This window comes from Aquarana catesbeiana, linkage group LG13, assembly GCF_042186555.1.
Source record: "Aquarana catesbeiana isolate 2022-GZ linkage group LG13, ASM4218655v1, whole genome shotgun sequence".
Taxonomy (NCBI): Eukaryota; Metazoa; Chordata; class Amphibia; order Anura; family Ranidae; genus Aquarana; species Aquarana catesbeiana.
The window spans coordinates 93,558,033-93,583,264 of record NC_133336.1 but is presented as its reverse complement, the minus strand read 5'-3'; positions in this window follow the sequence as shown (position 1 = coordinate 93,583,264).

Sequence of the window (25,232 nt, the reverse complement as noted above, 5' to 3'; positions counted from 1 at the left end):
CCAAAGCACCCTCCCAATGTTGAGGGCATGTGGCCTGAAGGGCCTGGTATGGAATTTAGGGGGACTCCCACGTCATTTTTTTTTTTTTATTTTGGTTTGGGGTTCCCCTGTGGGGAATTCCCATGCCGTTTTTATCAATGAACTTCTATGTGTATTGTCAGCAATGCAATAGCCGCGAGTAGGTTTAAATGGGTTTTTTCCTTCGAAATGTAATTTTGCTGTCGGACTGTTCTAAACACAGGAAACATGCGCCCCTTTACAGGCATACTATAGACACCGCCCAGCTACGAAATTTAAAGGGATATTACACTTTTATTGTTTGACTTTAAGCATTATTAAAATCACTGCTCCTGAAAAAACGGCCGTTTTTAAAACTTTTTTTTGCATTGATCCATATCCCCTGGGGCAGGACCCGGGTCCCCAAACACTTTTTATGACAATAACTTGCATATAAGCCTTTAAAATTAGCACTTTTGATTTCTCCCATAGACTTTTAAAGGGTGTTCCGCGGCATTTGAATTTGCCGCGAACACACCAAATTGTTCGCTGTTCGGCGAACTTGCGAACAGCCAATGTTCGAGTCGAACATGAGGTCGACTCGAACTCGAAGCTCATCCCTACAATGCATGCATCAGTGACACTGTCCCTCTAGTCTTCCTGCTGGAGCACACACTTGGTGGAATCATGGACAGGGCACTTGAGGCAGAACAGCAGGAGGAAGAAGAGGACTTCCTTTCCAGTGAAGGTCCCCTTTATCCAGATAGCATTCCTTCGGGCCCCCAAACACACAGGAAGAAGAGTAGGAGGATTGTGTCAGCATGGATGTAGAGGATAGCACTCAGCAGCAGTCTTCAACGGATGGTTTTCAGTCCCTAGAAACCCAAGGAGTTGTACGTGGCTGGGAGGAGGTAGTTATGGATAATGTAATCCTTAGTGACCCAGAGTACTCAGAATCGAATGCCTCTGCAAACCTTTACTGCATGGACTCCCTGATTCTGCAAAGCCTGCGAAAGGACCCTAGGATTCGTGGTGTCAAGGAGAGGGATCATTACTGGCTGGTAACCCTTCTTGATCCACGCTACAAGGGTAAAGTTGCAGAACTCATCCTGCCTTTGCAGAGGGAGCAGAGGATGAAACATCTTCAGGAGGCCTTGAATAAAGGTTTGTGTAATGCATTTCCAGACCCTGGGAGGTTACCATTTCCTGGTGCTGGACAACATGTTGCTGAGGCTTCGTTCAGTCAGAGGAAGAGCGGTGGAGAAGGTGGCCAGCTGACCAATGCCTTTAAACAATTTTTCAGTCCTCAGCGCCCAGGTCTTATCAGTTCGAGCAACCATCACCAGCGTCTGCATTATATGGTCCAGGAATATCTAGGGGCAAGAGCAGACTTGGAGACCTTTCCAACAGACCATCCACTGGGTTACTGGGTCTTGAGGATGGACCACTGGCCAGAACTTGCTCAATTTGCAATTGAGCTACTGGCCTGTCCTGCATCCAGCGTGCTTTCTGAACGCACATTCAGTGTTACTGGAGGGTTTGTAATGGATCAAAGAGTGCGCCTGTCTAGAGACTCTGTTGATAGGCTCACATTCATAAAAATGAATGAGTCTTGAATCAGCAGCTATCAAGCACCTGATGCTGATGTAATTGATTGAATTTGCTATAGATCTGGGATCTCTTGAAGACTGCCTATGCTGACTATCCTATTCCTCCTCAATCTTGATGATGCTAGCTTTCAACAATATTTTTGTTTAAGGGCACCACTACCACCACCCAAGGCCCAATTTTTCTGCCCCTGTCTAACAGGGGCATGTAATTACAATTGTTGATCTAATATTTCACAGCAGGGTCTGTTCCTGCACCCAACAAGAGTATCTGTGAGGGGTTACAGTGTTGTGGCACCACCAACACCACCCAAGGCCCAATTTTTCTGCCCCTGATTAACAGGGGCATGTAATTACAATTTTTGATCCAATATTTTACAGCAGATCGCGTTCCTGTGCCCAACAAGAGTATCTGTGAGGGGTTACAGTGTTTTGTTACTACCACCACCATCCAAGGCCCAATTTTTCTGCCCTGTTTAACAGGAGCATGTAATTACACTTTTTGATATAATATTTCAATGCAGGGCCCATTTCTGCGCCCAACAAGTGTAACTGTGAGGCACTTACAGTGGCGCCACCAAAAGCAAAGGCCTAATTTTTCTGCCCCTGTTTAACAGGGGCATGTAATTACTGTTTTGAAATAATATTTTATATTTTTTTAATCAAAAGTTTTTATTGCAAAAGAAAAATAGAGCAAATCCAAACAAATATTACATTACACTTTAACTTGACTGTGAAAAATCAGTGACATCACCATTGGTCATACCCTTCAATAAACAGGTACCAGTGAGTAGTCTTTGCATAGCACATACATTGTTAACTTCCATATTGTTATACACTGTGAACCAGGGCTTTTTTTCTGGCGGAACGCACCGGGACTGCGTTCCGCCACCTATTGTCAGCCATTCTGTCTCTAAACAAACTTCCTAATCTCTGTATAGCCTGCGCCCCGCCTCCTGAGGAGGAAACACAGATAAACCTCCATACATGTGGGCTGTGTGTAGTCCCGTGCCGTCTCCTCCTCCCCTCCGCCCCTCCCTGCAGATGATCCATGATCTTTGCTTCCCTGCTGAGACGAGTGTGACAGTGGTGATAGGTTAGTAATGTGATCTCAGGGAGGGGGTGTGGCCAGCCTCGTCAGTGCTGTGCATGCCATGCAGACCTGGTAAGTCACTAAAGTCGATGTGTGTGCTGCTGTTTTAGAATCTTGATTGGTTTGTGGAGTGACTGTATTTAATCTCCCAGATGGGACATCATACACCTGACCCTGTCAAGCTAACATAATGGAGTTACATTATGGAGAGGGAGGAGGATGTTTTTGGGTGAAGATGAGATACATTATGGAGAGCCTCTTCACAATGTAACTCTCATCTCCACCCAGAATCATCCTTATCCCTCATCCTCATCCCCACCCCGGATCATCCATCCCTCTCCATCATCCTCATCCCCACCCCAGATCATCCATCCATCCCTCTCCCTCATCCCCACCCCGGATCATCCATCCATCCCTCTCCATCATCCCCACCCCGGATCATCCATCCATCCCTCTCCCTCATCCCCACCCTGGATCATCCATCCCTCTCCCTCATCCCCACCCCGAATCATCCATCCATCCCTCTCCCTCATCCCCACCCCGGATCGTCCATCCATCCCTCTCCATCATCCCCACCCCGTATCGTCCATCCCTCTCTATCATCCTCATCCCCACCCCGGATCGTCCATCCCTCTCCATCATCCCCACCCTCGGATCATCCATCCCTCTCCATCATCCCCACCCCGGATCATCCATCCCTCTCCATCATCCTCATCCCGACCCCGGATCATCCATCCCTCTCCATCATCCCCACTCCAAATCATCCATCCCTCTGAATCATCCCCCCCCTAATCATCCATCCCTCTCCATCATCCCCACCCCGGATCATCCATCCCTCTCCATCATCCCCTCCCCGGATCATCCATCCCTCTCCATCATCCTCATCCCCACCACGGATCATCCATCCCTCTCCATTATCCCCACCCCGGATCATCCATCCCTCTCCCTCATCCCCACCCCGGATCATCCATCCCTCTCCCTCATCCCCACCCCGGATCATCCATCCCTCTCCCTCATCCCCACCCCGGATCATCCATCCCTCTCCCTCATCCCCACCCCGGATCATCCATCCCTCTCCCTTATCCCCACCCATGATCATCCATCCCTCTCCCTCATCCCCACCCCGGATCATCCATCCCTCTCCCTCATCCCCACCCCGGATCATCCATCCCTCTCCCTCATCCCAACGCCCGATCATCCATCCCTCTCCATCATCCTCATCCCCACCCCGGATCATCATCCCTCTCCATCATCCCCACCCCAGATCGTCCATCCCTCTCCATCATCCCCACCCCGGATCGTCCATCCCTCTCCATCATCCCCACCACGGATCGTCCATCCCTCTCCATCATCCTCATCCCCACCCCGTATCATCCATCCCTCTCCATCATCCCCACCCCGGATCGTCCATTCCTCTCCATCATCCCCACCCTGGATCGTCCATCCCTCTCCATCATCCTCATCCCCACCCCGGATTATCCATCCCTCTCCCTCATCCCCACCCTGGATCATCCATCCCTCTCCCTCATCCCCACCCCGGATCATCCATCCCTCTCCCTCATCCCCACCCCGGATCATCCATCCCTCTCCATCATCCTCATCCCTACCCCGGATCGTCCATCCCTCTCCATCATCCCTACCCCGGATCATCCATCCCTCTCCCTCATCCCCACACCGGATCATCCATCCCTCTCCATCATCCTCATCCCCACCCTGGATCATCCATCCCTCTCCATCATCCTCATCCCCACCCCGGATCATCCATCCCTCTCCATCATCCCTACCCCGGATCATCCATCCCTCTCCCTCATCCCCACCCCGGATCATCCATCCCATCTGTTTGCTGGGCAGTCTCTTTCCTGGGCAGTCTTTTTGCTGGACTAATCTGGGCGGTCTCTTTGCTGGACTAATCTGGGCGGTCTCTTTGCTGGACTAATCTGGACGGTCTTTTTGCTGACATCTCTTTGCTGGGCTGAGCGGTCTCTTTGCTGGACTATTCTGGGTGGACTTTTTGCTGGCGGTCTCTTTGCTGGGAATGTCTCTCTGCTGCACATTTGATAATGTCTCTTTGCTCAATATATGGGGATGCATGCTTTGGTGCATGTGAGTGGCAGGCCTAAGCTGGACAGTCTTTTTGCTGGACTAAGTTGGGTGGTCTCTTTGCTAGACAGTCTCTTTGCTGGACTGGACGGTCTCTTTGCTGGGTAGTCTCTTTGCTGGACTGGGCAGTCTCTTTGCTGGACTAAGCTGGGTGGTCTCTTTGCTGGGCTGGACGGTCTCTTTGCTGGATAGTCTCTTTGCTGGGCTGGACGGTCTCTTTGCTGGACTAAGCTGGGTGGTCTCTTTGCTGGGCTGGATGATCTCTTTGCTGGACTATGGCTGTCTCTAATGCACTGGGAATGTCTCTGTGCCGCACACTTGGGAATGTCTCTGTGCCGCACACTTGGGAATGTCTCTGTGCCACACACTTGGGAATGTCTCTGTGCCACACATTTTACTTGCATCACTGTTCTCTAAAGGGGCGGTTCTAGGGGGCGGTCCTATGGGTGGGTGGGTAGGGGCGTGGCCAGGGGAGGGGGGGTGAGTTTCACCACCTTTTCTCTGAGAAAAAAAGCCCTGCTGTGAACCCTTTCCATTGTAATGACAGCCATATCATCCCCGCATTTTCCCTACAATGCTACATATTTTCTCAAGCAAGCATTTCCCCAGGCACCCACTGTATCTGTGGGCATCTGAGCAGCCTCATCTGTACCAGTTCTCTGGGACTAATTCCTGGTGTATCAAGCCATGTGTCCCATAATCTGTCAAATTTCCCTGGATTCCCCCTATGTTGATATATATATTTTTCCAGGATAAGGGTATTACCCATGTGCTGAATCCTAGATTTAACCGATGGCAGAATGGCAGATTTACAGATCATAAGTACTATTTCCCTAGCTTGAAAAAGGGCCCTGGCAAAAGCCATCCTTATCATTTCCTCTGGGATTGCCCCCTCCAGTACACCTAGAAGGCAACATAGTGCATCAAGAGGGATATTTGTTTGGAAAACCTGGTTAAGCGTGGCCAGAACCCCCTTCCAATATCTATGGAGTTTGGGGCAATGCCAGAGGAGATGTATCAGGTCACCTGGCACTATTTTACACTTGTCACACAATGAGTCAGGTAGTTTGCCCATTTTATAAAGTTTTACTGGGGTATAGTGTGCTCTCAACAGGAATACAATTGGGATACTTTTTGCGATACGTTCAGCGAACAAGTGTTAACAGCTTGAAGGGCCTCTTCCCACTGCTCTCCTGTAATAGGGCCTAAGCCTACCTCCCACTGGGCCGCTGCTTAAACGGAATATCCTTCTAAGAGTGCAGATAGGAGCATAAGATAGCATTGGGATATTATACCCTTTGTGTCCCTTGTGCTTTAACGGCATGCTTTAGTTGTAAGTAGTAGAATAGCATGCTGGAAGGCAGTGCAAACTTAGATTGCAGGTCTGAGAAAGAGAGCAGTCTCCCGTTATGAAAGACATGCCTGAGGTGTGTTATTCCCAGGGAGCGCCATCTGGGTCCCTTTTGGAGTTTGGACAATTCCTCATATGATTTAATCCCCCCATACCCCTGTATACCCCATTACTTGATTGTTTGACCTTATTCCACACCTTAAGAAGGAGTGTGTAAGTGGGCATTCGTTTGTTGGGCCATTGAAACAGCTGTGCTTCCAGGCCCTCCAGTACAGACTCAGCAGCAGGAGTTTTTTTTTTTTAACAGAAAAATTTTTTTTTATTGAACAAATCAGCAGTACAATATAAAAGTTCAATACAGACATTGTAGTGAGAATAAAAAAAAAAAAAAAAAAAAAAAAAAAGTAAAATTGACACTTAAACAATAGCCATTATTTATCAGGAATTCCGGGCGTGCAAACATCAGAAGTTTTACTCAACCAGACCTCTCAAAGCTCAAATCTTCATACATTTTTGATAGTATAAAATGAGTGGCCCAATAATCAACTAAACCTGGTAGGGACAGCGGGGGGGGAAGGGGGGGGGGAGGAGGCGGGGGAGAGGAAGAAAGGAAGAGGGGGGGGGGGGGGGAGGGATGAGAAGGAGCGGGATGAAAGGAAACAGGCATAAAGAGAAGAGACGTGAGGTATAGGATAGCTTCCATTACTTTTCCCATCCTGCTTATGGGGTAGGGGGATCAGGGTCTCCGGAGGCGTCGACCCAGGACGACCAGATTTTGTCAAACTTCCCCGGGCATTGCCTACTTTCATACGTTAATTTGTACAGAGGGAGTACCCCATTCACAGACCTTATCCACGAGGCCAGGGTAGGAGGCTCTACCATTTTCCACCGCAATAGAATTTCCCGCCTAGCATAGTACAATGCGAAGGTTAGACACAATTTGCTATACCTATCACCCACAACATCCTCAAGGTGACTGAGCAGTAGTATCTGGGGATCCGCCTGCAAGTCTGATCCTATGACATTGCTCAGTGTGGATGCCACCTCTGACCAAAAGAGTCGGAGACAGGGACACGACCAGACCATATGCCAGAAAGTACCCACTTCCTGTCTGCATCTCTGACAATTGGGATCTCTCTGAGGGTAAATGCGCACCAACCTCTGTGGAGTAAAGTACGCCCTGTGTAGGAACTTGAATTGTATGAACCTTTTGCAGCGATCATGGAAGGAATGTAGGATATTAAACACTCCTTCCATTCCTCCTCATCCAATGAAGGAATATCAGCCCTCCACTTTTCCCAGGTTCTAGTTAGTTTGGCATCATACTCCACTGTCAGGTATAGGTATAGTGTGGAAAGGGGCTTCCCCATCACGCTGGAAGTCAAGAGCCTTTCAATAGAGTCCGGTTCCAGAGTGAGGGGGGCAGGGAACTGAGCCTCAAAGGCGTGCTTCAGCTGCCAGTATCTAAACTGGAAGGAGGCAGGAATAGCAAATGATTGTCTAAGAGCTTGAAAAGTCATAAGCCTGCCATCCTTGACTATATGCTTTAGTGTAAGAATTCCCTTTTTTGCCCAAAGAGAGGGGTCCGGTAAAGTATAAAAATGGGGTAGCATAGGATTGCCCCACAGGGGCATGTGGGGTGAAATGCTATTTGGTTTCCTATATATTTTCCTAGCCTCCTGCCAAACCCTTACAGTGGTACGCATCAGGGTCGTCATGGACGAACTGGCCCCGAGACCCCGAAACGGGAGGTTACTCAAGGCAGCAAAGGAACCAAGAATGGCTGCCTCCAGAGTGACCGCGGGATTCTGCGTGGGCTGGGAGAACCACCACCGAATCGTGACCAGAACTGCGGCCCAGTAGTAGATTTGGAAATTCGGTAGCGCCAGTCCCCCTCCCGAGAGAGGGAGATATAAGATCTGCTAGGCCACCCTGGGTGGCCTCCCAGCCCAGACAAAGTGTATCAACAGGCTCTCCAGCCTCCGGAAGAAGGTCCCAGGGATGGGTATGGGTGTATTGCGAAAGAAATATAGATATTTGGGAAGGTAGATCATTTTGAGCAAGTTGACTCTGCCAACCGGAGTCAATGGAAGGGAACGCCAAGCAGAGCATTTAGCCGTAAGCTGTGTCATGAGCGGACGTAAATTGTTGTCAATATAATCTTGGACTTTACCGCTAATTTTTATCCCCAGATATTTGAATTCATCTACCCATTTAAGCTGTGGGTGTGGTAACCTTGGGGTCGAGGGATGGAGCGGGAATAGGATCGATTTGTCCCAATTAATGCGAATCCCCGAATACCCGCCGAATCGATCAATCAGATTGAGTGCAGTCTGCAAAGAGGACGACGCATCCGCTAAATAAAGCAGAGCATCGTCCGCGTAGAGTGATAACTTCTCCTCAATGGGTCCCACCTGAAGACCCCTCACCCCAGGGTCGGCCCTCAACAGTATAGCCAGGGGCTCCACTGCCAGAACAAATAGACCCGGGGAAAGGGGACACCCCTGTTGCGTACCTCGAGACAATTGGAACTTCCCTGAGAGGCATCCATTGGTACGTACTCTAGCTGAGGGGCCGTGATATAGCATGCGGAGCCATTTCGTGAAACCCGTACCAAACCCGAATCGCGAGAGAACCTCCCATAAGTAGCCCCACTCGACGGAATCAAAAGCCTTCTCCGCGTCGAGTGAGGCCACCATCCCATTGGTCACCTCGTCCGCCCTGTCTATGTGAGTATGGAGGCGTCTGATATTGATATCAGTTCCTCTGCCGGGCATGAAGCCAGTTTGGTCTCTGTGGATTAAAGCAGTAATTACCAGGTTAAGCCTATTGGCCAATACTTTTGCCAGTATTTTTGCATCCACGTTCAGAAGAGATATAGGGCGGTACGAGGAGCACAACGTGGGGTCTTTCCCTGGTTTGGGGATCACTACAATGATTGCTTCACTCATTGTGTCAGGAAGTTTCCCAAGACGCGATGACTCAGAGAAGAGGACCTGTAATTTGTCAGCTAGTTCTGTGGCATATTGTTTATAAAACTCTACAGGGATGCCATCAGGTCCCGGAGTTTTCCCAGCCTGCATTGATTTAAGTGCCCTTAGTATCTCCAAGGACGTAATTGGGGCGTCAAGCTTGTCGCGATACGTTACTGTAAGGGTTGGGATATCTATGTCGTCTAAATATGCCCCCAGATCCTCCCCTCTATAGTCTACCCTGGAACCATAAAGAGATTCATAAAACTCAGCGAAGCAACAGTTGATCCCCTCCGGTGTGTGGATCAGTAGTCCCGAGGAGTCTCTAATATGTGAAATGCTCATCCCACCCGCCTGTTCCCTAGAGAGCCAGGCCAATAAACGGCCTGATCGCTCTCCCTGTTCAAAAATCCGTTGGGATTGAGCCAACATTTTCTTCTGCGTGAGAGAGGTACGGAGACGGACCACCTCCTTCGTCAACAGTTGTAGATGCGAATAGTGCGCAGGGTCCCGGGTACGAACAAAGAGAGCCTCCGCACTACACGCCTCCCGCTCTGCCTTCACTAAGTCTGCTCTACGCTCACGTCGGACCCTGGCAATGATGGTCTGGTAGTGCCCCCTCGTCATGGCTTTGAAGGCATCCCACACCACCGCGGAGTCAGCAGAGCCCACATTTGTGGCCCAAAAATCAAGCAATTCCGTTCTAAATTGGGAGTCTACTGCAGTGTCTGAAATCCAAAATCTGGAGAGCCTCCATACCCTCTCTACTGAGCCTAGGGAGAGATCCAAAGACAACAACAAGGGTGCATGGTCGGAAATTCCCCTAGGCAGTATTCGTATGTCTGTAACCCGTGGGAGGACCCGAGACCCCGCGAAGACCAAGTCTATGCGGGAAAACGTTCTGTGGGAGGCCGAGTGGCATGTGTATGCCCTAGATTGGGGGTGACGCCACCTCCAGACATCAGTCAGGCCATAGGTATCCGCCCACTCAGCCAACCCAGAGCAATGACCTCCCGCAGGAGTTAGCCTGTCTAAATCCGGGTCAGGGACCAGATTAAAATCCCCCAATATGACATTGTTGTCAGAGGCAAAGTCGGCCAGCTTACCGGTGATCTGATTGAGCACCAGCAAGGAGGCCGGGGGGGGCAAATATAAGCCCACAATAGTCCACGTTACAGAATAAATTTTTGCGTGAATAATAACATACCGTCCGTCAGGGTCCAGGGCCAAATCCAAGAGCCGAAAGGGGAGTGACTTCAGCACCAGTATAGTTACACCCCTAGAAAATGTGGAGTGCGTGGAATGGTAGTGGTGTCCCACCCATGGTTTTTTAAGGGCCAATACCCTACGACCTGTTAGGTGCGTTTCCTGGAGCACACATATGTGTGGATTATAAGACTTAATGAATTGGAACACCAGAGAGCATTTAACCGGGGAATTCAGTCCCCTGGTGTTCCAGGAGATGATGTTAAGTGAGGACATGGCCATTGATATTGTTAAGAGTATTAGGATCAATGGAAATCGCGGCTCTCGGATCGGACCCCCGGACCCGAACCGGACACATTTGTAAACAGTGCAATGCCGATAAGTCAATTATCTTGGTAAGAAAAACAAACAAAAACAAAACCAAACCAAAAACAGATAGAGGATCCCAAAAATCGGAGCAGATGAAAATAAAAATGGCCCCAATAGGGGAACTTACCCCACCCCCCTCCCCACCCAGCCCCCCAAAACTGAGGCGGGTTTCTATCCCGAACTTATTCAGCTCGCCGGCTGCAACAGAGGGTCCGTGGAAGAGGCGAGCTCACCCCCCCGAAACTTCACACGGGGGGGAAACAGCATTTCAAGCGGCTTATACAGTTGCGAGCTCCGTTTGTAATACAACAGGCTGTGGAGATTCAGAAAGTCCGATGACGGGGAAACATCCGATAGTATGACCCCACAGTAAAGTCTGTCCATCGTTGGGTGAAGATATCGAACAAAAATGTTCCCAGCATCCCTCAAGAGAACAAGGAGTTGTAAAGGAACTTCATGTTCCAACGGTCTCCTGACCAAGTTGTTTGGCAGGGGCATTATCTTAGAATTTCCCTGGAAGGGGTAACGAACCTCTCCTCCCAAGGCTGTCCACCCCATGGATTGAACTGAGCAAAACTTATGCAACGAAGAAAGTCATCCATGTGGGAATACGTATATTACCTCAGACCTGAGCCAGGACTATGGTGAACAAACAATGAAGGATCTCACCTTGCATGCCAGGTACACCATCAACGGATCCGTGGTAGCGAGTCCAGCCAGGTGGAGGCCTCCCTTGGAGAGGTAAAGAAGCGAGTTGTCTCGCCATCCTGGACTCTCAGGCGAGCAGGGAAAAGTACACTGTAACGAATGTTGCGTGATCGTAGAGCCACCTTAACTTGGTCAAAAGATTTTCTAAGTTTCTGGGTCTCTACCGTATAATCGGGGAAGATCATCAACTTCGTGTTCTGGAATCTGAGGTCCCCAACATTTCTAGAGGCACGGAGAACTTCGTCTCTATCTCTAAAATTAAGTAGACGTAGAATGAAGGTGCGAGGGGGGGATCCAGGAGGTCCCAGCTTAGGCGGGATGCGGTGCGCCCTCTCCACCGTGTAGTAAGGTGACCAGCGGGCCTCAGGTAGAAGGTCACGGAGCAAGCCCTCTATAAAGGAGGTAGGGTTACTCCCCTCCACCCCCTCTGGTAAACCAACAATACGAAGGTTATTTCGCCGGTTCCTGTTCTCCGCATCCTCAGCTCTGTATTCGAGGACCTTTACTTTAGTTTGAAGAGTGCGGAGGGACCTCTCGTGTTCCGCAATGGTGTCTTCAGTGGTGCTCAGTCTTTGCTCCGTCTCAGTGACTCGTGATCTGATTTTATCTATATCTTGACGGATTAGACCCATGTCCAACTGAACTGCCTCGATCTTTGTTGTTAGTGTTGATTGGCAAGTAGCAATGGCCGCCATGACGTCCGCCAACCAGGGGGGACGAGAGTCATCCGACTCCATAATGTCTGTCTGTGGGACTCTGTGGGTGCCGCGCACTTTAGGGTCCTCCGGAGGGGGACCGGTGGGCGTCTGGGGGGAGTCCAGCTGGGGTGGGAAGGTCAACTTCTTACCCCCTTTACTGTATCTTGCGCTGGAATTCCGGCGCCTCATTTAGGTGGCGCAGGCCCAGGTCCGGTCCGGGCAGTAGGGCAGTACTCAGCAATTGGTATAGGGAGCCTGTTTGCGAAGTCAGGGATATTCAAGCAGCAGGTAGGATAACGTTTGTGTCCCTTTAACAGTCCTCCCTCCTCATCTGCAGGCAAATGGCACAGGAGCCGTTGACTTCAGGTCCGCACGGGCCCACAGGAATAGCCAACTCAGCCACCGCACTTCACCACAATTGTAAGGGGGGGGGGATGTGGGCGCTCCAGGGTCTGCTCCTGTGGCCTGGCAGCGCCTCTGAGCGGTCACAGGGCCCCCTCCACTAGCTCAGCAGGACACAACAGTACCCCCGTCTATCCGGCGGCCCCGGGGCTCCAGGAAAGGCCGCGGTTGCGGCCTAGTGAATCGCGGGGGGAATAAAAGGATTTCAGGCCCAGGACGCGGCCCAGACACAGTCCAGGACTCACTCACCCGTCCCCACCTGTGGTCCGAGGCAGCCAGCAGGGCCCGATGTCCAGGCCGATCGCGGCAGGGGGTTCCCGGTCCGCCGTGCGGCCGTCAGGAAAGGCCGCGGCTTCGGCCTAGTCGCCCGCGGTAGGCCGGGTCCCCAATCTCGCTCCGGGAGTCAAAATTTCCCCCAGATCTCGGCAGGGATAGGATCCCCTATCCCCTGCTTGACAACAGGAGTGGATTTGGTGCTTTTTTGGGGCCGATGGATCCGGATTTTCGTTCGGATCAGCGGAGCTCTCTGAAAAGGCAACCGCTTACAGCGCCATCCTAGCCACGCCCCAACAAGCAGGAGTTTAGCTGACGAACCAGCAGGTCTGGGAGCCATGGATCCTATCAAGTGCTGCAGCTGTGCAGCCAAATAGTATATCCAAGGGTTGGGGAATACCAGACACCCCCCCCTCCTTCGGATATTGCAGCTGCTCCAATTTGATCCTGGGGGGATTGTTATGCCATAACAGTAATCTGAATAGGGAATTGACCACTCAAAATATTTTTAGTGGAATAACCACGGGTGTGTTGAGGAGCAGGTATAGAAATTGAGGCATAAGAATCATCTTAATAAGGTTTGTTTTCCCTGCTAAGGACATTTTAAGTCAGTCCCATATGTTTATGTTATCTCTGAAACGAGTCAGTAAGGGTTTATATATTTAGACTATAATAATCAGTCAGTTTGAGGGATATGTAAATGCCTAAGTATTTAAAGGAAGTCACTATAGGGATAGGGCAGGGAAGCTCTGCACTCGACTCAGGTGCCTCGTCCAGAAACATCAATGTGGATTTAGACCAATTAATGGTAAGGCCTGAATAGTGGCCAAAATCTGCGATGAGTGACATTGCATAAGACTGTGGGGGTCATTTACTATAGCACCGCGGCGCTAATTAGCATGAATTACTGTGAATTTGCACTAATTAGCGCTAAAACGGTATTCACTATAGCACTGGTGAGAAGATACTCCCAAAATCAAATTTACTATAGTTCCCTGAAACCAAATAGCGCCCAAACCCTTACTCTGCTAAAACCTGGAGAATTGCACATTGAAATATTATTTAGAGCATGATATAAATGCCTAAATAGTACTGAAATGTTCGGTATATTATTTAAAGATAATCTGCTTTTAAACTGTGTGAAAAAATGATTTCTACACTGAAATATCTTTAAAAGTCTGAGAAGTGAAAAATTCCCCGTATGCCCAACTAGGGATAGTTGCTGAAATTCTTGTGCATTTTTTCAATCAAAAGTGGGTTTATGTGGCCATGCTGTCAATGTGTGTATTGTTCCTGTCTGACCATGCAAACATCGTTTGGAAGCGTCTGCTGACCTTCTACTCTTTGATCTCATTGCTTAATTGTGTACACAGAAATGCAGCTTCCAGCAGAACATGGTCACCTATGTATGTATGGATTGTGGGCGGGTGGTGGGTGTTTTGAATAAGTGTCTTTTTTATTATTATGTTGGAATGCTTTGTAAGAATGACTGACTGTTAAGTATTTTTCTATAATCTTGCAGATAAAAATGTGATGTGTTGCCCGTTATACACTGAAAGTAAAGCTGTGTCCACTCTAAGGTTTTGCCAAATTTTAGATTGTAAGCTCCTAGGAGCAGGGCCCTTAAAATCCAATTGCTAAATGTAGCACCATATATCCTGTCCAAATTTTTTTTGAAGCTAGTAAATGAATGTACTTTTTTTTTTCTGCTGACAAAATAAAATTACATTATTGCACGTGTGTGTGTCTTTCTTTCTTTCAATTGCGCCACTTCACTTGAAGTAGCGCGATTTCAAAGTAGCAAGGTCAGTACCAACATCTGTGTGGCTTCATACACATATGTCTATTGAAGTCGCACCTGAAATCGGCAAAAGTAGTGCAGGAACTACTTTTGCAAATTGGTGCAGCGCCACAAAATCGATGTCGTATCAATTGGAACAGTACCATTGTTGCCAATAGCCATGTGATTTGATCTCTCAAATTGCATGACAAATCGCTCCAATGTAAACCTAGGCTTCTGCACACCTGCAAGTAAATGATAAAGGTGGAATCTTTATTTATAACAGCCGTGGAGAATTGCAGGTAATGAATTCAGCTGCTGGATAGGCAGTGTTGTATGTGTCAGCTCTGGTTCACATTGGTGCGATTTGACATGTCAAATCAGTGCCAGTTGCACTGTTTTAATTGGTGTGACTTTGAGGTGCAATTTGTAGTGAGATCAGTGCAGAAACCTGCACAGATGTCTCTGAAATTCCCCTTGCAGTTGGGACTGACATGCGGGAATGAAATTGTGTGAGTTCAGCTGAACTCGTGCAATTTCCTCCCACTGTCAGACTCGGTTCACACAGGGACGACTTGTCAGGCGACCTAGTCGCCTGACAAGTCGCCTCCCGTTCTGTACAATGGAACCGTTTTAATCGGAGCGACGCAAGTCGCTCCGACTTAGAAAAAGGTACCTGTACGACTTTGGGGGCGACTTGCATAGACTTCTATACAGAAGTCGTTTTGCAAGTCGCCGCGGAAGTCGTTTGCAGGTCGCCTCACTGAGGCGACCTGCAAGTCGTGCCGCCCGTGTGTGAACCGGGTCTCAGTGTGAACCAGGGCTTAAACTGGGCCTTTTGATTTGTCATTCACCTGCTGCTATCCCAGGGACACCATTTCTTATCGAACGCCTTTAAATATCATAAGTAGAAATACAAATTTGCATATCGGCAAATAAACAAAAATAATAAAATTCTAATCGTGGTTGTGATCAAATATTCGCAGCTGCGATCAAAAGAGCGTGATTTCGCCTTCTGACCCAGAAATAAGTCATTTTAATCAACCGGAAGTTCCTGTGCTGGTCAGGATCTTCGTCTAGGTGGACAGGACAAGGTCCCTCTTTAGCAAAGAGGAGGTGCTGCTCGTTTTCCGGGTAAGTGTAGGATATGTACTTGTGCTTACTCAATGTGGGGGTGGATGTGGTAGTTAGATTTGGTGTGGGTTGGGTTCATTAATTTGTTTGGCATCCCCACACATTTGCTTCTGGCCCATGTGCACACTTCCTGCATTTGTTCTCATGTAAATCAGTAACGACTGTGCAAATATAAATGAGAGCTCCATTCTATTAAAATATATATAACTTGTTTCACATTTGGGCGACTTTGGACCGCTAAGTTGCTTGACAAGTTGTACTCCATGATTCTCAATGATAACCATTCATATCTGTGCTACTTCAAGTTGCAACAACTTCAAAGTAGTCCCTGTACTACTTTGGTGTGACTTGAGGTACATAGGGCGCAATATTACACAGGCATTCCCAGAAGTTGGGGCCAAGTTGCAGTAGCAAAGTGGCAGCAAAATAATGTGACTTTCAGGTCGCAGCAGTGTGAATGAGATTCATAGAAAATACCTTTGAATTAGGCACTATTCTCACTTGTGCATCCTGCAAGTGGGTTAAATTAGTCCCTGCATTATTTTGGTTTGACTTTGATGCGACTTGAGGTCCATATACCGCAAGATTACCCCGATATTGGTCGCACAAGTGCAAATGGGGCCTAATTCAAAGATGTTATCAATGAATCTCATTAGGTTCCTTTCACACATGGCCGACTTTTCCTAGAACTTGAGGTCCATAAGGCCCCTTTCACATTTGTGCGATCTAAAAGACCAGCGATTTTGCATCACTTTTTGCTGCAAATTTGATGTGATTTGAAGCAATGCGGTCTATGGATGCAGGAGTCACAAGAAAAGTCGCACAAGTGGGAAAGGGGCCTTAGGGCCGGTTCACACTGGTGTGCTGTCCGACATTGGATGTGATTTGCCCCTCACTGCAAATCACATGCGATGTCTGTGTGATGCAGACTCTGCCATACAGAATGTATGGTTGATTTTACATCGCATTTTGGACCAAACTCGCACAGGACCCTTTCTTTGTTCCACAGCAGAATTGGATCGCATGGGTGTTGTCTGAATTTGCAGTTCGCTCTGTGATCTGCGAACTGATTTGGGGGTGTCATTAGCTTTCTACTGATACCCTTTTGTATAACTTGACCCTCCCTCCTAGATTGTAAGCTCTAACGAGCAGGGCCCTCTGATTCCTCCTGTATTGAATTGTATTGTACTTGTACTGTCTGCCCTAATGTTGTAAAGCGCTGCGTAAACTGTCGGCGCTATATAAATCCTGTATAATAATAATAATAATAATACTCCCAGCAGTTTGCATATGGCAGTGTGAACTGCCTGCGAGTTGTATGCGATGCGGGAACCCACACTGGATTTGCAGGGTTTCCGCATCGTTACAGTGTGAACTGGCCCTGACCCTAGATTCACACCTATGCATTTTTTATTGCGTTTTGCAGAACCACTTTACAGTCCATTTAACCGCTTGCCAACCACCGCACGAACAGAATATATTATATTGAATATATTATAATTATATAGGCATGGTACGTGGTCACTGGGTGATGTCATAAGGGGCGGTATCACCTGATGACATCAGTTGGTGATCACGCCCTGGTATGATGTCATCGCCCCATCATGCCCTGGGTGGTGACGTCATAAGGGGGGGAATCACTGGATGACATCACCCGGTGACCAAGCCCCATGCCTATATAAGTCGTTGCGCACCGCGCACACGGCATTACAGCGGGAGAGAGTGTTGTGTCAACATCGGAAGAAGAGCAGAGAGAAGAAGACAGAGAAGACCGGGCAAGAGCTAGCAAAAGAGCGGGCAAAAGAGCAGAAGAACCCGGCAGAAGACGAACGGACAGCAGGAGGAGAACCGGAGAGCGCAGAGAACAGGCCGGAGAGAGCGGAGAAGAAGGAAGAGACCCCCGAAGTCGGAAAAGACCTCCGGAGCTGCCTAATAAATTACTTTAAAAACCTGTGTAGTGTTTTTTAGTGTTGACACTTTTTTTTTTCAGCTGAATGGGTAGGGGTACAATGTACCCCATACTCATTTGCATAGGGTGGGGGGCCGGGATCTGGGGGCCCTCTTATTAAAGGCGGCTCCCAGATTCCGATAAGCCCCCCCGCCCGCAGACCCTGACAACCAACGGCCAGGGTTGTCGGGAAGGGGACCTTGTCCTCATCAACATGGGGGCAAGGTGCTTTGGGGTGGGGGGTGCAGGGCTCCCACCCCCAATGTTGAGGCCATGTGGGGGACACCCATGCCGTTTTTTTGGTGTGGGGTTCCCCTTAAAATCCATACCAGACTGAGGGGCCCGGTATGCTCATGAAGGGGGAACCTATGCCAGTTTAAAAAAAAAAACTGGCGTGGAGTTCCCCCTAATCAAAGTCGCGTCCCTGGTCGTTGAATTCGTACTTCAAGTCGTAGGGCAAAGTCGGATCTGCAGTCGTATGACTATTTTGTAAAAATCGTGGCCGTGAAAATCGTGCGACTTTGGAATAGCACAAGTGTGAAAGGGACCTTAAAATCACTGCTCCTGAAAAAACTGATGTTTTAAAAAAAAATTGCGTTGATACATGTCCCCTGGGGCAGAACCCGGGTCCCCAAATGCTTTTTATGGCAAAATTTGCACAAAAGCCTTTAAAATGAACACTTTTGATTTTTCATGTTCGTGTCCCATAGACTTTAACGGTGTTCGCACAAATTTTTGACCTGTTCGCAAGTTCTGGTGCGAACCGAAATTGTGTTCGGCTCATCCCTACCCAATAGCCAATGGCACATGATCATGGTTGGTACCATAATATTATTGCCTCAAATGCAAAACATTATTGTATAGAATAAAAAGAATCAAACTTTAGTAATAGTATTTTCTTTGTAGGATTGTGCTCAGCTCCATAGCATAGTGGTATGCCCTGCTACCTTCAAAGGTTCATGCCATGGTTCATCCAATGGTATCACCTCCTGAAAACGTACATTGTACTCAGCAGCATAATTAGTGGATGCACATCAGTTTCGTTTATTCCATCATTTTAACTCTTCAAATGCATGCAATGGTATGTAATTATTCAATAACATTATCTGATATGGACTTTATAGGGCACTCCATGCCAAAATTTAAAAAAAATGACATGGGGTCCACCCAAAATGCATACCAGGCCCTTCAGGTCTGGTATGGATTTTAAAGAGAACTCCATACCAATAAAAATAAATATAAAAAAAAAACTGGCATGGGGTCCCCCCCAAAATCCATACCAGACCCTTATCTGAGCACGCAACCTGGCAGGCTGCGGGAAAAGAGGGGGGGACGAGAGAGCACCCCCCCCTGCTGAACTGTACCAGGCCACATGCCCTCAACATGGGGAGGGTGCTTTGGGGTTCCTTGCCCAGTGGTTGTGGGGGTCTGCGGGCGGGGGGCTTATCGGAATCTGGAAGCCCCCTTTAACATTGTACCCCTACCATTTCACCAATTCCTTTATTAAAAATGTCTTCTTCTTTCCCCCGCTTCCTCCTCCATCTTCCTTCGGGTTTTCTCCTTCTTCCTCCAGCTTCTTCTTTCCCCCGATTCTTTCTCCATCTTCCTCCGGTCTTCTCCATCTTCCTCCGGCTTCTTCTTCTCCCGATCCGTCCTCTGGTCTTCCTCCTCCACCTCTCCCGCTGAACATGAAAACAACAAACCTCCTCCGACGCTGCGGCCAGCCGATCTGTCCACTTCTATAGCGCACATATCATATATAACTAAGGGGCATGGCCGCCAGATGACGTCAGCGGGAGACCCTGCTGCCTTGTGACATCACTGACCCATCATGCCCCGGGCAGTGAAATCACAAGGCATTGGAGGAAGTTCATTTTTTGAATGTTCAGCGGGAGCGGCGGCGGGAGCGGCGGAGGAAAAAGACCGGAGGACAGATCGGGGGAAGAAGAAGCCGGAGGAAGATGGAGAAGACCGGAGGAAGATGGAGGAAGAATCGGGGGAAAGAAGAAGCTGGAGGAAGAAGGAGAAAACCCAAAGGAAGACCGGAGGAAGATGGAAGAAGAAGCGGGGGAAAGAAGACATTTTTTAATAAAGGAATTGTCAAAAACCAGCTAATGTCTTTTGTTACATTTCACTGCTTTTTTTGGTGAAATGGTAGGGGTACAATGTACCCGTTACCAATTCATATAGGGGGGCCGGGATCTGGGGGCCCCCTTGTTAAAGGGGGCTTCCAGATTCTGATAAGCCCCCCGCCCGCAGACCCCCACAACCACCGGGCAAGGGTTGTGGGGATGAGGCTCTTGTCCCCATCAACATGGGAACAAGGTGCTTTGGGGGGGACCCCAAAGCATCCTCCCCATGTTGAGGGCATGTGGCCTGGTACAGTTCAGGGTAGGGGTGCTCTGTCATCCCCCCTCTTTTCCTGTGGCCTGCCAGGTTGCGTGCTTAGATAAGGGTCTGGTATGGATTTTGAGGGAGACCCCCACACCATTTTTTAAAAAAATTTTGGTGCAGGGTTCCCCTTAATATCCATACCAGACCTGAAGGGTCTGGTATGCATTTTGTGGTGGACCCCTACACCATTTTTTTTTAGATTTTGGCGTGGAGTTCCCCTTAATATCCATACCAGATTTGAAGGACCTGGTATGGACTGGTGGGGGGAAGCTACTCTGTTTTTTTTTTTTTTTCTCTATATTGCCAGGAACCGGCAATTCATTACAGCCGCGAGCAATTTTAAATGACAATTTTTCCTTTAGAAATGTCATTTTGCTGCGGTACAGTAACAAACATGGGAAAGGTGTGCTACTTTACAGGCATACTATAGACACCCCCCAGGCATGATATTCAAAGGAATTTTTAATTTTTATTATTTCACTTTAAGCATTATTTAAATCACTGCTCCCGAAAAAACGTCAGTTTTAAAAACATTTTTTCCAATTGATACATGTCCCCTGATGCAGGACCAAGGTCCCCATACACTTTTTATGGCAAAGAACTTGTATATAAGCTTTCAGTGAGAACTTTGGATTTTGCTGGTTCAAGCCCCATTGACTTCCACTATTCCAGCATATGTAATCTGACAGGCATTATTGCCGGCAATAGCACTGCTTTCCATTTGCATTAGCGCTCAGTTTCTGAGAGTAGAAGTCTTTTTGGCCTTATTTAAGCGCTATTTTTTGGCACTGCAGGATAATTTTTCGGCGCTATAGTAAATGACCCCCAATGAGTTGTCCACGTCCTCCAAAAAGAGGAGCTTTTCATCGGCGTAGAGCATTATTTTCTCATGCAGGTCACCATAGCGAAATCCCCTGATTTGTGGCCGATCTTGCACCTGGGCAGCGAGAAGCTCAATGGCCAGTGCAAAGAGCAGGGGAGAAAGGGGGCAGCCCTGCCTAGACCCTCTGCCCAGTGCAAAGACAGGAGACATCCTGTCTGACATGCATATGGTGGCCTGTGGAGAACTATACAGTAACCATGTCCACGTGATAAATCTAGGACCGAACCCAAATTTGGATAATACAGCCCAGAGATAACGCCAGCTGACACTGTTGAATGCCTTATTGGCGTCAAGAGACAACAGTGCCATATGGCCTGCATTATCTGCTGGGGTCTGCATGTTCAAAAAACGTCTTCTAAGGTTAGTCACAGTGGATTTTCATGGCATGAAGCCTGCCTTGTCTGGGTGAATAATAGACAGACTAACCCTGTTAACCCTTAAGGCTAGAATTTTGGCTAGTATTTTTACATTACTTTGCAGCAAGGAGATGGGACTATAAGAGCTTGGATCCACCGGGTCTTTTCCTGGTTTGAGTAACAGAATAATATTTGCCCTGGACATAGTTGTAGGTAGCTGTCCCGACTTTATTGAGGAATGAAATACTTCTGGTAGTTTAGGTAAAATTACCTCCCCATACTAGGTATAGACTTCCATGGGGATCCCGTTTTCCCCCGGAGGCAGCCGCCTCTTTTAGCTCGTCCAACGTGAACGGAGCTTTCAGTTCCAGGCGAGCCTGATGGGTCAGAACCGGTAGGGATAAAGTTTATAGATAGCCCTGTAGTGCCTAATCAGAGTAATCATCACAAGGCCTGTACAAGTCTGTGTAAAAAGATGCTAGTTCCATTATTATTAGCTCAGGGTCATTCACCAGCCGCACAGTGGAACAGCAAATGGCTCCTATGGCTGGGGAAGACTTTGGGGCCTAGCAATCCTAGCTGACAAGTGACCTGCTTTCTCACCTTCCTCATAGAAAGCCTGCTTACTAAAAAAGCGTTTCCACTCTGCGGCGGAGGATCTCAACCGGCCCAGGGAATCCTGGCATGATATCCATGCCTCCCTCGCAGATACAGATGGATCTGTGACATAAGAGAGCTCCAGCTGTCGCACCTGATCCTCCACCCACTCCAGGCGGGCTGACGAGTTATGTTTTATGGCCTCAGTTTCTTCTATGAAAGTGCCTCTAAGGCATGCCTTAAAGTTATCCCATTTCATTAAAACATTGAGATATGATTGGTTATTATGAAAAAATCCCTCTATTTGTTTGACCACCCGCTCATGAGAAGAAAAAAGTTTTTGCCAAAAGACATTTAATTTCCATGGGGCTCTTTGCAAGGAGACAGCTGGATGGGTAGTTAAATGTGCCAACATTAGGGAGTGGTCTTATATTCCCGTGGGAAAGTACTCTACCTTAGTGACCAAGTTAATAATATGTGAGGAGCCAACACAGAGGTCAATGCGAGAAAGAGAACCATGCGTTTTAGAGAAGAAGGAGAATTGTTTAGTCGTAGGGTATTTCAATCCCCATACATCTGTCCAGCACACCTCTGTCAGCAGATGGCTTAAAATAGTGCCTAAGGGAGGCTGGACCGGAGGGTGCCTGTCCAACCTGGGATCCAGGTAACAATTAAAGTCTCCCATGATCATGGTGGGAACTTCAGGCTTGTCAACCAGGTACAACAGAAGGAGCTGTAGTATCTCTCTAGAAAATGGGATATACACAAAGGCAATAATCACATTTAATGTAAACAGTCTACAGTACAAAAACACATATCGTCCCATGGGGTCTACTATGGAGTCTATTTCCTAGTAAGTAAGGATGGGCTATCTGTTCGAGTCGAACATGAGTTCGACTCGAACATTGGCTGTTCGCCCGTTGGCCGAACAGCGAACAATTTGGGGTGTTCGTGGCAAATTCAAAAAGCCGCGGAACACCCTTTAAAATTCTATGGGAGAAATCTAAAGTGCTAATTTTAAAGGTCAATATGCAAGTTATTGTCATAAAAAGTGTTTGGGGATCTGAGTCCTGCCCCAGGGGACATGTATCAATGCAAAAAAAGTTTTAAAAACTGACTTTTTTTGGGAGCAGTGATTTTAATAATGCTTAAAGTGAAACAATAAAAGTAAAATATTCCTTTAAATTTCGTACCTGGGGGGTGTCTATAGTATGCCTGTAAAGTAGCGCATGTTTCCCGTGTTTATAACAGTCCGAGAGCAAAATGACATTTCTAAAGGAAAAAAAAAGTCATTTAAAAGTGCTAGCGCTAGTGCCAGCTATTAATGAATTGTCAGTCCCGACAATACACATTAAAGTCATTGAAAGTCATTGCAAAATAAAAAAAAAGCGTGGGGGTCCCCCAAAATTCCATTACCAGGCCCTTCAGGTCTGGTATGGATATTAAGGGAACTGCGCTCCAAAATAAAAAAAAATGGCGTGAGGTTCCCCCCAAAAATCCATAAGAAGGGTCTGGTATGGATTTTAAGGGGAACTCCATGCCAAAATTGAAAAAAAATGGTGTGGGGTTCCCCCAAAAATCCACACTAGACCCTTACCCAAGTACGCAACCTGGCAGGCCGCAGGAAAAGAGGGGGGACGAGAGAGTGCCCCCCCCCCTCCTGAACCGTACCAGGCCACATGCCCTCAACATGGGGAGGATGACTCCATGTTGATGGGGCCAAGGGCCTCATCCCCACGACCCTTGCCTGGTGGTTGTGGGGGTCTGTGGGCGGGGGGCTTATCGGAATCTGGAAGCCCGCTTTAACAAAGGGGACACCCAGATCCTGCCCCTCCCCATGTGAATTGGTAAGGGATATATTGTACCCCTACCATTTCACAAAAAGAAAGTGTCAAAATGTTAAAAACCACAGGAGACTGCTTGGGACAAGTCCTTTATTAAAAATAAAAAAATAAAAAAGAGATTCCAGCGATGTCATCCAATAAATCCATGCTCCTACTCCAGCGATGTAATCCAATTCTCGATCTCCAGCGATGGATGATCTCCAGCGAGGAACACGCACAGGATCATGCCTCCACCGGAGGCACCCAGCCAATAAGGCAGTGCTAGCTTGACAGCTCTTATGTAGCTGAGGGCGGGGCCACCCATCACGTGACCCCGCCCCTTCTGACAAGGGGAAACGCCGGGGTTATCCAGTGATGTGTACAGGTGACCCTGCCCCCTCTTATGCAAAGGGAATCGCTGCACTTTTGATTTTTCATGTTCGTGTCCCATAGACTTTAACTGTGTTCGCGTGTTTGAACTAATTTTTTGCCTGTTCGCACGTTCTGGATGCGAACTGAACAGGGGGGTGTTCGGCCCATCCCTACTGGTAAGCCAAGGACTTATGGATCAACACACTCACTCCGTGAGAATAGGCAGAATGCGTGGAGTGGTATGCCTTGCCCAACCAGGAATATTGCAAAAATCCCACTGTATCTTTTGATGAGTTTCCTGTAGGCCTATTAAGGCCAGATGAAATTTCTAAATAAAGTACCTGAATGCAAGAATGTCACGATTTGCTAGGTAATCACTTAATTTCTCCAGGTGACAAATGGTTAAACACTGAAAAAGTGTCAAGCTCAGCTTAAAGAGGTAGTGAAGTGTTGGTTTCAGAACAAAGCGCAACTGCGCAACAAAGGTAAGTGTAGAGAATAATACATAGCTGAGCAGCCGCCGCCAACTTGTATGGGGTGGGAACAATCCGCCTCCATTTCCCCACAGGCCAGTACCCGGTAGAAAAACATGTGCCAACCTGGCACCAACAAGAGTGTCCCTGCAACTGGGACATAGTGAAATACATTAGAAGCGTGTGAGCTCGACTCACACACTGTGAACTGAACTTGGTGTTTAGCGCTGTGTCAGAAGCTATTCAAAGCGCTGGTCTAGGCAAATTATAAAGTGTCCCACTGTGTAAGTAGTAGACTTGAAGTGTCAACAGACATCATACCGGCCATGCCAGATTGGGTTTCCAGGTGTCAGTCTCCCCTGTCGGCGTCACAACTTCTCCGGAGGTCCTGTTCATTGTGGTCCAGCCATGCAGCTTCATCCGAGGCTGATTCAAAGAATGTAGATTGCCCTCTGGCTGTGACATGCAGTTTGGCCGGAAACAGCATCACATACGTTAATTGGATTTTTTGTAGATGCTTCTTCACCTCAGCAAATTTAGCTTGCTTTCGTTGCACCTCAGCCGAAAAATCAGGAAACTTTAGTCCCATTAAAATGAACAGAGCCTTTCTGCCTTGCCAGTCTGAGTATAATCTCACGGTCTTTGTAATTCAAGAGCCAGGCCAACATGGATCTCGGTGGATTGCCAGGGGGAAGG